At 43.4% G+C, this 12745-nt stretch overlaps 1 long non-coding RNA gene across 1 annotated transcript in view; it reads right to left on the bottom strand.

Annotated features, from left to right (window-relative positions):
• Positions 1-12745, bottom strand: part of LOC309650283 — a 490920-nt gene that overhangs the window by 452747 nt on the left and 25428 nt on the right. The window contains exons 5-6 of the long non-coding RNA XR_014257498.1: positions 4138-5030; positions 1504-1654 (exon numbers count right to left, since the gene is read on the bottom strand). This is a non-coding gene — a long non-coding RNA (uncharacterized lncRNA). The remainder of the gene's footprint in view (positions 1-1503; positions 1655-4137; positions 5031-12745) is intronic.

Below are 12745 nucleotides of genomic sequence, written 5' to 3'. Positions count from 1 at the left end.
TTTAAAATCCCACCACTTAAAAATGAATTTATGTAAACTTAGATGAGGATAAGAACTCCCAGAACCAGAAACCATGAGGAAAAAGAAAAAGTCTGAAATACAAACAAATGTAAAACAGCATTAAGATTATTGGGTAACTGTGTTGGATTAAATTGGTTGTATCTAACTCTTTGCTCAGGGCCTTGAATGTTTCCTTAAATAAATCCTTGGAAGTAGAATTACTGACACATAACTGATGTTCAAAAAATAGTTGTTAAAAGCATGAATGGACAGAAAAGATTCTGTAAAAGTAACATTCATACAGAAGAAAATTCTGTAAAACTATGTCAGAGTTTAGTTTTGAAGGGTGGACTCAAAGATGACTTTTACCTGCTTTTTCACTTGTCTGTTTTGTTTTTCCTTTTCTACAATGAATACATGTTACTTATCTAATAAAAACAGATTTTATAAGTAGGTGTATCCACGGTAATTGCAGCAAGGACCCGTCCTGGGTCTTTCCTGGAAAAGCTCATGCATGGTGAAAACAACCTGTCTAATTCTAAAAGAACAAGTTAGGGACTTCCCTGGTGGTCCAGTGGGTAGGACTCCACACTCCCAATGCAGGGGGCCCGGGTTCGAGCCCCGGTCAGGGAACTAGATCCCACTAGATCCTGCATGCCGCAACTAAAGATCCCACACGCGGCAATGAAGATTCCACACGGGGCAACGAAGATCCCGTGTGCTGCAATTAAGACCTGGCGCAGCCAAATAAATAAATATTTTTTTAAATAAATAAATAAAATAAAAGAACAAGTTAAAAGAGAGCTTGATTTCCAGCTAAATTCTCACACTGGATGACCTCAACATGGTAGCCAGCCTCCCTCCACCCCCCAGCATGCCTACCTTCTGGTTTTCTCACCCTTAGGTAGCTCCCCTTCCACGTTGTATGAGGGTTGGTCTATGAGACCAACAGGATATGACAGGAGAGATGGTATGTCACTTCTGAGATTGGGATATAAAAGACACTTCCATCTTGGTCATTCTCTCTCTTTTGGATCAGCTGGTTTGGGGAAAGACAGCTTCCTTGTCGTGAGCAGCTCCGTGGAGAGGCCCATGTGGGAAGGAACTGAACCTCTCGCCAATGGCCGTGTGGGTGCGCCATCTTGGAAGTGGCTCCCCCAGCCCCAGTCAAGCCTCCAGGCGATGCAGCTCCAGCTGAGATCCTGACTGCAACCACACAAGACCCCTTGATTCAGAACCACCTAGTTAGGCCACACCTGGATTCCAGACCCTCAGAAACTATGTGAGAGAGTAATAGTTTGTTGTTTTCAGCTGCTATGTACGTTTTGGGGTCATTTGATCTGCAGCAATGGGTAACTAACGTACCCTTGTAAACTGAGTTAGTAGCTCTTAGCACCAAGGAGAAGTAAGGAAAAGGGTGGGGGGACAAAGGGGAATGAGGACCCAGGACAGAGACACACTGCGGGGCCACAGCCTGTACCAAGCATCACAGCCAGATCCTACCTGGGACCCCATGTAGGCGGATCCAGTCAAGCGCACAGCCAGCAGCGTACACTGAAGCCCTGGCCAGGCAGAGAAGCAGGGCCTGGCACAGAGAGGAGAGGTCCTCCTTCTCCACCTCCCACGGGGGCACCCTTGGAGCCGGCTCGAGGGGCTGCCAGGAGGAAGGGAAGGGAGCATTAATAAACAAAGCTGTCTTAGGCTTCCCAAGCCCAGGACGGGGGCTCTCAACCAAAATGTGATACAAAATAGCAACATCTGAATGTGATAGAATGTTTCCTCAAAATGAAACTATTTTAAACTGGAAGTGGCTGGGCAGAACTGATATTTATGAGATTGGGCTAACTTCAGTTTTTCCACTGGTGAGCGAGAACAGGGTTTTTTGAGAGAAAAGGAAGTAAGTTATAAAAATAAAGCCAACCTCACTGGTGCATGGCCAAGTGGGGGCAGTTCAATCAGAGCAGTTCAATAAATGAACAATGAGACCTGAGGCGCGTGCACTGCTTCCTCTCGAGCTGGTCAAGTGCCCCATGCAGATGCGTGGCATACTTTCAAGACCTTCCACCATTATCAATGAAGATATTTTAAAATTGTTTAGAATCTCCTGCCCTTATATTGATAAATACTATTCCTTCTTAGACAAGCTGCCCAATAGAACTTTCTGTGATGAAGGACAGCCACTAACCACACGTGCCTATCAAGCCCTTGAAAGGTGGCCAGTGCAACTGAGGGATGGACTTGCAAATTTTATTTAATTCTAATTAACGTAAATGTAAATAGCCACGTGTGGTTAGTGCAGTTCAAGATGAAGTTGTACACAATTCTTTCTACTGAACTTTTGGAAATCTGGTTTCCTAAATTTCGGGGGCAACTGTATTTGCTACTGCAAACCCCAAAATGACAGGATCACGTTGGTGCGAGGTTTCTGACACTTCCACACCAGCCACCAATTCTTCCTGATGTATCCTCAGAACCAAATTTAGAATAGCATTTACAATAATGTTTACACCAGGAAATTTTGAGCGCAGACTGAATATCTGATACTATTAAAGAATTACTAAAATTCCATACTGAAATATTTACAGATAAAATGATGTGACATCTGCAATTTGCTTTAGATAATGGAGTGGGGAGTGGATGGAGGAAATAAGGTGGGTTGATAATTGAGGTTTGTTTTTTTTTTTTGCTTTTGATTTGTTAATTGTTGGAGCTGGGTGATGGGTTCACAGGCATCCCTTAGATTAGCCTCGTTACTTTTTTTTTTTTGAAAACTTTAAGAGTTTTTAACAAAATGGGGAAGTGCTCATATTATAATATCCAGTGGAAGGAAGAAAAGCAATCTATAAAATGATAAATATACAATCAAACGGGGAATTTATATCAATGGACGAAATACACAGCATAGTGTAGTGTCTAGGATCCAGACGGCTGAGTTCAGATCCTATGATACCCACTTGGCTTAGGGGAGTTTTTTAGTTTTGCTAAACCTCAGTCTCCACATCTACAAAATGAGGATCGTACAAGCATGGACCTCTTAAAATTGTTGCGGAGATTAAATGAGCCTATTTATGAAATACTTAGCCAGCATCTGGCACACAAGTCCCATCACTTAACATCTGGAAATAGATTTATAAGTGGTTGCTGTTGGACCACCATATTATCCAATTTTTCGTAAAAGGGACGTCTTCCTTTTATATTCAAGGGGGAAATTTTTTTTTAAATAAAAGAACATCTTCTATTACTACTCCTGTGTTCTGAGAAACTGTTAGCAAATAATTATATCAAATATTAGCAATAAAGCTAATAATTTATCGGATGGTCTAAACTTTAGCAAAAGGAGAATTCCAGTTTATGTCTGAATAAGTGGAATTCCCCAAGAAAACCCTGTTTTGTGGCCTTTGTAATATGTGTTAGGAAAGCACGTTCTGGAATTTTCCTCTGGTCTGGGTAGGGGGGAGGTGGAGTGGGGTCTTGTTCTGTGGTTCTCCTCATTCCTGACCCAAAAGCTCTCCTCCCCGACGGACAGACCTTCTTTGCTGATGACGCTACAGAATTTTCCCTTTCTATTAGATTTGCCTTTTTTGAGCAATATATATCCTTCCATTCTTACTTTCTAGTTAGGAATCCCCTCCAAGCAACAGTGATGTTTATGAAATTATATTTTTCTTCTTTGGGTACCATGAAAATCTTGCCTTATCCATTCCCTGTACTCTTTGCATTAGGAGATAGACATACAGGACCATAAATAAAGTTCTGGCCCAGTTGTCTTTATTTTTGCTCAAGAATAATAGTACTGTCTCTATTACTGTGTTTCTGTCTATATCACAAATGTTGTTTTCCATTTTCTCCTATCAGTGGTAGCAAGTCCACAGAAACTACACTAAACCGGGAGGCAGGGCTGGGGGCCTGGGGGAGAGAATACTGGTTCACATAACTGAAAAGTCCAAGGGGTAGGGCTAGCCGCAAACATGGTTAAATCCAGGAGCTCTAATGTTTTCAGGAATTTCTCTCCATCATTAGGCTCAGCTTTCCGCTATGCTGACTTCCTTCTCAGATTCATTAAGACAAGGTAGCATTCAGCAGCTCCAGGCTTATAATGTACCATCTCAGCCACTCTAAGCGAGAAAGAAGGCATACCTCATTACCAATCATTTGAGCAAAGTCCTGGCGACAACTCTCATTGATCCAGATCCAGTCACGTAGCCAAGTTCTGAAACAGCCTTTGAGATTGTGATTGACTTTTTCTGGAGCCAAAGGTTGGGATCAACCCTCTTTAGCCACACGGTCTGTGAGTTGAGGATGGATGGTTTCCCTTCAAAGATAAAGAAGCTGTTAAGAGAAGATTGCAAACGGCTGCTGAGCAGACAAAAACAGCAGCTGTCCACTCCACATCCCATGACGATCTTTTTAAACGCCCTTTGATACCATTTGGAAATTTCCTGCCAGACACATTCTTCCCTGTCTTTGTGACACTCTCTGTCCTTTGCCAGGAGCCTCCTATTCCAGTATCTTGGGCTGTTGCCCAGGAAATGAAACCCTCGTCAACACCATCAACATCACCAGCTGTTCACTCCCAGTATCCTCTCCTTTTTCTTCCAAAGTCACAGCCATCAGCTGGATGAAAAAATGGAATACCGCCTGTATACTCAAAACCTTCCAAGTCCTTCTCAGAACTTTAAAACTTCCAGAGACGTATTCCAGATTTCTTTTTATTGCACCATTTATCTGCACGTGAGTCACAAGAAGTAGGCCAGGGCTGGAGATTCTGAGCAAATATCCCATCACATCTTCTATCTGTGCTCCAGGTAAAATCCTGTATCTTGTTCCTCCAAGCATGCCACATCTGGTCTCAGAAGGGAGTCACCTTGTTCTGGGAATGCACAAGTTTTTCATTTTCTGTTGTTTTTTTTTCCCACCCAGCTGTGGCTGCTTGTATACGTATAGAAGGATAGTACCTGGCACGGTGCTGAGGACACACTAGATGTTCAATGAGGCATGTCCTGTTTCCACTCTTGCCCTTTCCAAGTGCCCTTTAAAAAAAAAAAAAAAAAAGCTGAAGATGGGATTAGGAAGGGAATACCGGGGACTTTATCTGTAATATATTTTTCAAGCTAGGTGGTTGGGTATGTGAATGCTCATTGCATGGGGTTGGCCAAAAAGTGCCTTTGGTTTTTAAGTAAAAATAAAAGACAAATTTTTCATTTTCACCAAGAACTTTATTGAACAACATATTCACCATTTTGTTCCACGACCTCCTGCCATTTTTCAGGCAACTCTGTAATTCCATCTTCCCAAAACTTTTAATCCTTTGAGCAAAGAACTTTTCCAGGTGCCTTTTACAGTCTTCCAGGGAATTTGAAATTTTTTCCATTACGAGAATTTTGTAAAGACCGAAATAAATGGAAATCCAAAGTTGCAATGTCTGGTGAATATGGCAGATGAATCAGAACTTCCTGGCTAAGCTGTAACAGTTTTCGCCTGGTCATGTAATTCCGGACTTTTTTCATCGAGTGCTGTTTCATTTGGTCTAATTGGGAGCAGTACTTGTTAGAATAAATCATTTGGTTTTCTGGAAGGAGCTCATAATAGAGGACTCCCTTCCAATCCCACCATATACACAATATCACCTTCTTTGGATGAAGACTGGCCTTTGGTGTGGTTCGTGGTGGTTCATTTTGCTTGCCCCACGATCTCTTCCATCCTACTTTACCGTACCGTATCCACTTTTCATTGCCTGTCACAATTTGTTTTAAAAACAGAACATTTTCATTATGTTTAAGTAGAGAATTGCATGCAGAAATATGGTCAAGAAAGTTTTTTTCTTTTAACTTATGCAGAACCATAACATCAAAGCGATTAACATAACCAAGCTGGTGCAAATGATTTTCAGCGCTTGATTTGGATATTCTGAGTATGTTGGCTATCTCCCGAGTGGTATAATATTGATTGTTCTCAATTAATGTCTCGATTTGATCACTATCAACTTCAACTGGTCTACCCGACCATGGAATATTGTCCCACGAGAAATCTCCAGCACAAAATTTTGCAAACCACTTTTTTTTTTAAATAAATTTATTTATTTTATTTATTTACTTTTGGCTGCGTTGGGTCTTCATTGCTGTGCGCGGGCTTTCTCTAGTTGCGGCGAGCGGGGGCTACTCTTTGTTGCGGTGCGCGGGCTTCTCATTGAGGTGGCTTCTCTTGTTGCGGAGCACGGGCTCTAGGCACGCGGGCTTCAGTAGTTGTGGTGCGTGGGCTCTAGAGCGCAGGCTCAGTAGTTGAGGCACACGGGCTTAGTTGCTCCGTAGCATGTGGGATCTTCCTGGACCAGGGCTCAAACCCGTGTCCCCTGCATCGACAGACGGATTCTTAACAACTGTGCCACGAGGGAAGTCCCTGCAAACCACTTTTGACACGTTCGATCAGTCACAGAAGCTTCTCCATACACTGCACAAATCTTTTTTTGCATTTCAGTTGCGTTTTTTACTTTTCTTGAAATAATAAAGCATAATATGCTGAAAACTTTGCTTTTTTTTTCTTCAGTATTAAATGGCTAGACAAAAATTCACCAATTTTGATGTCTTTTTTTAAATGTACAGTGATATGACAGCTGTCACATACAATCCAACAAAATTGTTTTGAATGAAGTTAAAGACAACGAAGTACTACTAGAGCCATCTTAATGGAGCAAACTGAACGAACCTTTTGGCCAGCCCAATACTATTGGCTGCTCTTCTGAAATACTTCATAAATTAAAAAATTTGCAGGTTCCAGCTCAAGCTGACAGAACAAAAAGCTAACCTGATCATGTCACTCCCCGATTGGTTCCCCACAGCCCAGAGGATGACATCCAAGGTCCTTGCCTGGCACACAAGGTCCAAGATGTGGCCCAGTCTTCCTTCCTCCCACCTGTGATGGACTGAATGTTTGTGCCCCTGCCCCCATTCATATGTTGAAGCTCTACCTCCCAATGAGGTGGGGCCTTTAGGAAGTGATTAGGGTTAGATGAGGTCATGAGAGTGGAAATTATGAAATTAGTGATGAAATTACTAATGAAATTCGTGTCCTTATGAGAAGAGGAGGAGAGACCAGAGCTTCGTCTCCCCACCAAGTGAAAACACAACGAGAAGGCGGCTTTCTGTAAGCCAGGAAGAGAGTTCTCACCAGGAACTGAATCTACAGGCTCCTTGATCGTAGGCTTCCCTGCCTCCAGAATTGTGAGAAGTAAGTGTCCGCTGTTTAAGCCACGCAGTCTACGGTGTTTTATTACAGCGGCCCTTTCACAGCCACCACTTCAGGATCTTGAATTCCCTTGTTCTCTCTTGACTGGGTGCTTTGGAGTCTGTCTCCCTTTTTCCACATGGCTAGCTCCTGTGTACTTACTGTATTTGGCAGAGTAGGCTAACAAAGATCCCAGAATGCAGCGGCTTAGTGAATATGAGTTTCTTTTTGTTCAGGTAGCAGTTCTGAGACGAGCAGTCCAGGTGAGTGGGAAGCTCTGCTCCTTGTGGTCATTCAGAAACCCAGGTTCCTTCCAGCCTCCACTCTGCCGACCCCCAGGCCCTCAGGTCATCTGCGTGATGGAAGCTGGGTCACCACCACATGTGGATTCCATGTGGTAAAGGAGGAAGTGAAGCTGGAAAAGGAACCCTGAGATATTCTGCAGTCCAGACCCAGAAGTGGTCCACATCATTTCCACTCATGCTATTGGTGATAACATAGTCACGTGACCACAACTAACTGCCGGGGATGCTGGGAAATGTAGTCCTTAGTTAAGCAGCCACGTGCCTGCCTGTAGTTCTCTTAGAATAGAGTAATGAATTTCAACAAACAATTGAAGTTCAGACCTTGATTACTCTGAAGAACCTTCTCTACCCCCTGACTTCTCTGTCTAGGTGAGATGTCCCTCTTGCAAACAGTGTGCTCCATAGCAGCTATCTCAGTAGTTTCTTATCTCTCAGCTTTTCCCATCTCTCTGCCCCCAACTGGAGTATGAACACATTGGGTGTGGCTCTGTATCCTCGATGCCTGGCACTTGCTAGACAGTGAGTACATTTTGAGTAAAAGTATGGAGGACAGGATACTTAATTTGCAGGGCCCATTACAAAATGAAAATGTGGGGTTTCTTGTTCCAAAAGGATTAATAATTTGAAGGAAAAAAGCATCAAGCCAAACATGGGGTCCTCCTGAATGCAGGTCCCTGTGCACCTGCACAGGTCACATGCCCATGAAACCAGCCCTGAAAGTTGGAATAAATAAATGAATTGAATTGAATAGCTTTAATGATCCTCCATAAGAAAAGCCACATATCTGTTGTATACTATACGATGAGTGGAGAAGAATCAAATCACGCTTGTGAATACCAGGAAGTCAACCTTTGCTGTCTCTACCGGCGAAACTGACTAGAGGTCATCTCAATGATGAGGGCATATTCCTTGTCACTGAGAGGGTGGGGACACAGCAGCTAGGGGGCTGCCAGCTCCCTAACAATCCAGATGCAGAGCCCCTTGCGTTCTTTTCATCTCCTTTCAGCAAGTCATCGCAGCAGCAGTAGTCATCATGGTAATCTTCAGAGATTCCTGGGGTTGGGGAGACCTTAGAAGTCATTGCCAAGCAGTTCTCCAGCATCTGCTCAAACACCTCCAGCAACAGGGAACTTCATACCTCCCCAGGCAGCTCCTTCTGTTTTTGACAGCTCTGCGGATGGAGCTCTTCCCTACAGTGGAGCCAAAACCTCCTTGCTCGTGACTTCCACGCACTGGCTCAGAGCCACACAGGGGAAGTGTAATATGGCTCCCATGCCCTTCAGGTGTTTAAGGGGCTCTGACGTTCACCTGAAAGCAGGGGTTGCCAACGAACAGCACAGAGATGGGATATGGGCCGCAGATGTATTGTGTTTGGCCCAGGAAAAGTTAAATATTTGTTTTGGTTAATTGCCAACACTGAAAAATCTGGAGGGCTCATAAAATGGAGAATCCAAGCTTGTAAAACTTGGAAGCTCTGGCAATACCGAGCTCACGATCCCTCAGTCCTACTTGCCACTAAGGATGCTGAAGAACAGATATTGGGTAGGCAACTGCCACTCTCCACCGTGGCCTGTTGGTTCGGCTACTTGATATCTGTGCATACGCACTTGACTTACTTTCAGAAACCTTATATTGATGAGTAGGTTAAGGTGCCCAGCCTCCCCACCACAGGAGTCACCAGTGAGATGGAAACCCAAGTTTTTAAATTGGTTTCAGGTGTAGTTATTTAAAGAGCCTTTTTTGCCTTTTATTTTCTTCCTGCTCAGAATGCAGAGGTGTTGGCTGGTGTTACAGCAACTACCCTGTGACCATGAGGTAATCTTGAGGATGGAGGCCACATGTAGGAATGTTGAAACAAACAGCTAGCAGGATCTTGGTTCAATAATGATCATAGACCTGCCATATCAGCTGTACCTACTTCTGAACTTCTTTTACCGAAAATAAATAAGTAAAAAAACCCAAACATGTCTTGCTGAAGCCACTCTTATTTTAAGTAGTTGTTATTAGCAGCTAAACACAGTTCCTACCTGGTATATGATTTGTTTGTCATTGCCCTTTTTTAAATTAATTTTTTATTGTGGAAAACTCTCAATATATACCAACAAAGACTAATATCCACATGCAAAAGAATTAATTGGGCCCCCCTACGTAACATCATATCTAAAAATTAACCCAAAAGAGATCATACACCTAAACTTAAGGCTAAAACTATAAAACTCTTAGGAGAAAACATAAAGTAAATCTTTATGAAGTTGGCTCAGGCAATGATTTCCTAGATATCACACAAAAAGCATAAGCAATAGAAGAAAAAATAAATTGGACTTCATCAAAATTAAAAACTTTTGTGCTTCAAACAACACCCTCAAGAAAGTGAAAAGGCAACCCACAGAATGAGGGGAAATATTTGCAAATTCTTTTCCTGATAAGGGACTTGCACTCAGAATATATAAAGAACTATTACAATTCAATTAAAAATATTTTTAAAAACACAATTTTAAAATGTGCAAAGAATGTGAATAGACATTTTCCCCAAAGAAGATATACAAATGACTAATAAGCACACGAAAAGATGCTCCGTATCATTAGCCATCAGGGAAATGCAAATCAAAACCTCAATAAGATACCACTTCACACCCACTAGGATGGCTAGAATCAAAAATAACAAGTGCTGGCAAGGATGTGGAGAAATTGGATCACTTGTGCATCGCTGGTGGGAAAGTAAAATGGTGCAGCTGCTGTGGAAAACAGTCTGGCAGTCCCTCAAGAAGTTAAACATAGAATTACCATATGATCCAGCAATTCTACTCCTAGGTATATATCCGAAAGAATTGAAAGCAGAAACTTAGATATTTTTATACCAATATTCAAAGCAGCATTATTCACAATAGCCAAATGGTGAAAATAACCCAAGTGCCCATCAACAGATGAATGGATAAACAAAATGTGATGTATACATACAATGGAATATAATTCAACAATAAAAAAAATGAAGTACAGATACATGCTACAAACGGATGAATCTAGAAAACATCATGTTAAGTGAAAGAAGCCAATCATGAAAGACCACATACTGTATGATTCCATTTATATAAAATGTCTAGAACAGGCAAATCTATGGAGACAGAACGAAGATTACAGGTTTCTAGGAGCTGGGAAGAAGAGGAAAGAGGAGTGACAGTTAATGGTATGTGATTTCTCTGGGAGTTGATAAAAATGTTCTAAACTTACGACTGTGGTGATGATTACTCAACTCTGTAAACATACTAAAAATCATTGGATTGTACACTTAAAGTGGGTGATTTTATGGTATGTAAATTATAATGTAAATTACAGCTGACTCTTGTTAACTGCATGGCCTTCAGCAACATACTGGATCTTTCTGGATCTCTGTTGCTTCATCTGTGAAATGGGAATAATAACCCATCATTTATGTGAGTTGAAAGGATGGCACAAAGATAATTTATAAGGCACCTCGCTCGATGCCTGACGTGGAATAGCCACTGAACAGCTGCAGTTCTCACCATGCCTGCCACATTTGTAAATACGAACTTGTGTTAGACCTTCAAGTGGCATCTTCTCAACCATAAAAGATTCAGCTCTTTTTCTTATTGTTGTTTTGATTTTAAGGAATGAACTCATTTTCCTTTCTAAGCGTACTACTTTTATATAATAATGATAATAACAATAATGAACATTTATTGAGTGCTTGCTCTGCAGCAGATACCGTACTAAGGGTTTTCAGTATCTCATTTCATCTTCTCAGCCTCATTGTGAGTTAGGTATTATCTTAGAGAGAAGAAAACTCAGGTTGAAGTCAATATACTCCCCCAGGGACTTCCCTGGTGGAGCAGTGATTAAGAATCCGTCTGCCAGTGCAGGGGACATGGGTTCGATCTCTGGTCCAGGAAGATCCCACATGCCATGGAGCAACTAAGCCCGTGCGCCACAACTACTGAGCCCGCGTGCCACAGCTACTGAAGCCTGTGCACCTAGAGCCCGTGCTCCGCCACAAGAGAAGCCACCGCAATGAGAAGCCCGCGCACCGCAACGAAGAGTAGCCCCCGCTCGCCGCAACTAGAGAAAGCCCGCGCGCAGCAACAAAGACCCAACACAGCCAAAAATAACTAAATAAAATAAAATAAATAAATTTATAAGAAAGAAAAATTTACTCCCCCAAGGTCCCACAACAAGCAAACAGCTGGGCTAGGATGCAAGGCCCACCAGCTTGGTTCCAGAGCCTTTCCTGTGCTGCTTCCCTGTCTGCTCTGAGCCCTGCCTCTAGCTGCCCAATTCCTCTCCTTCCTAAAGAGCATTGCTGCTCCCTGGACCCACCAAGGTCTGGGGTCATCTTTATCAGGCAGATGGCGTGTAAGAAGCTTCCTGGCTGAGGTAGCCATCACCAAGTTTTACACATTTCCTGCTGCCCTGGGTCATCTCTGCTGCCTGGGCTGCTTGGGGCCAGGGGAATCCTTCCCAACTTGACCCAACACCTTGATTGGAATTCTGACTCCTGCAGATGCCTGATTCCGGGTCACCCCTCTGGTCCTGGCCCGTGGCTTTGCCCTAATAACAGGTCCCGAACTGCTTGCCTGGAGGTTGACCCTCCGCCCTACCTAGACCACCCACGGCCTGACTTTTGTGACCTGTTTGTTCCCTGATTTCAGCTTGACCACTGCAGTGGGCAGCTTCTGAAATGGCTCCCAAAGTTTCTGCCTCCCGGGACCCAGCCAGTGACTCCTAAGGAAGAGAGCACCGCAAACGTGACGCTCCTGAGATACAGAAGACCGTGACTTCTGTTTCGCTCACACACTCTCTCTCTCCTGCTTGCCCTCTCCGCCTCTCTCCCCTTGTCTCCCTCCCCGCTTCCTCTCCCGCCCCCCTCCACCCACCCACTGTCTCCCATGTTATAAGCTGCCCTACGGAAAGGCCCTTATGGCAGGGAACTGAGGGGGGCGCTTCCAAACAGTAGCCACCGAGGAAGTGAGGTCCTCAGTCCATAGGCTGCGAAGAACTGAAGCCCGCCAACGATCATTCACTAATGAGCCTGGGTGCACATCCTTCCCCAGTCGAGCCTGAGACGACTTTGGCCTTGGCCAACGTCTTGGTTGAAGCCTGTGGGACACCCTGAGCCGGGGGACCCAGCTAAGCCTCACCGGATTCCTAACCCAAAGAAACCAAAAGATAACGCGTGTCTTGAGTTGCTTCATTTCAGAGTAATT

The sequence above is a fragment of the Balaenoptera physalus genome, assembly GCF_965194825.1.
Source record: "Balaenoptera physalus genome assembly, chromosome: 20".
Classification (NCBI taxonomy): Eukaryota; Metazoa; Chordata; class Mammalia; order Artiodactyla; family Balaenopteridae; genus Balaenoptera; species Balaenoptera physalus.
This window is presented reverse-complemented; position numbering and strand designations above follow the sequence as displayed.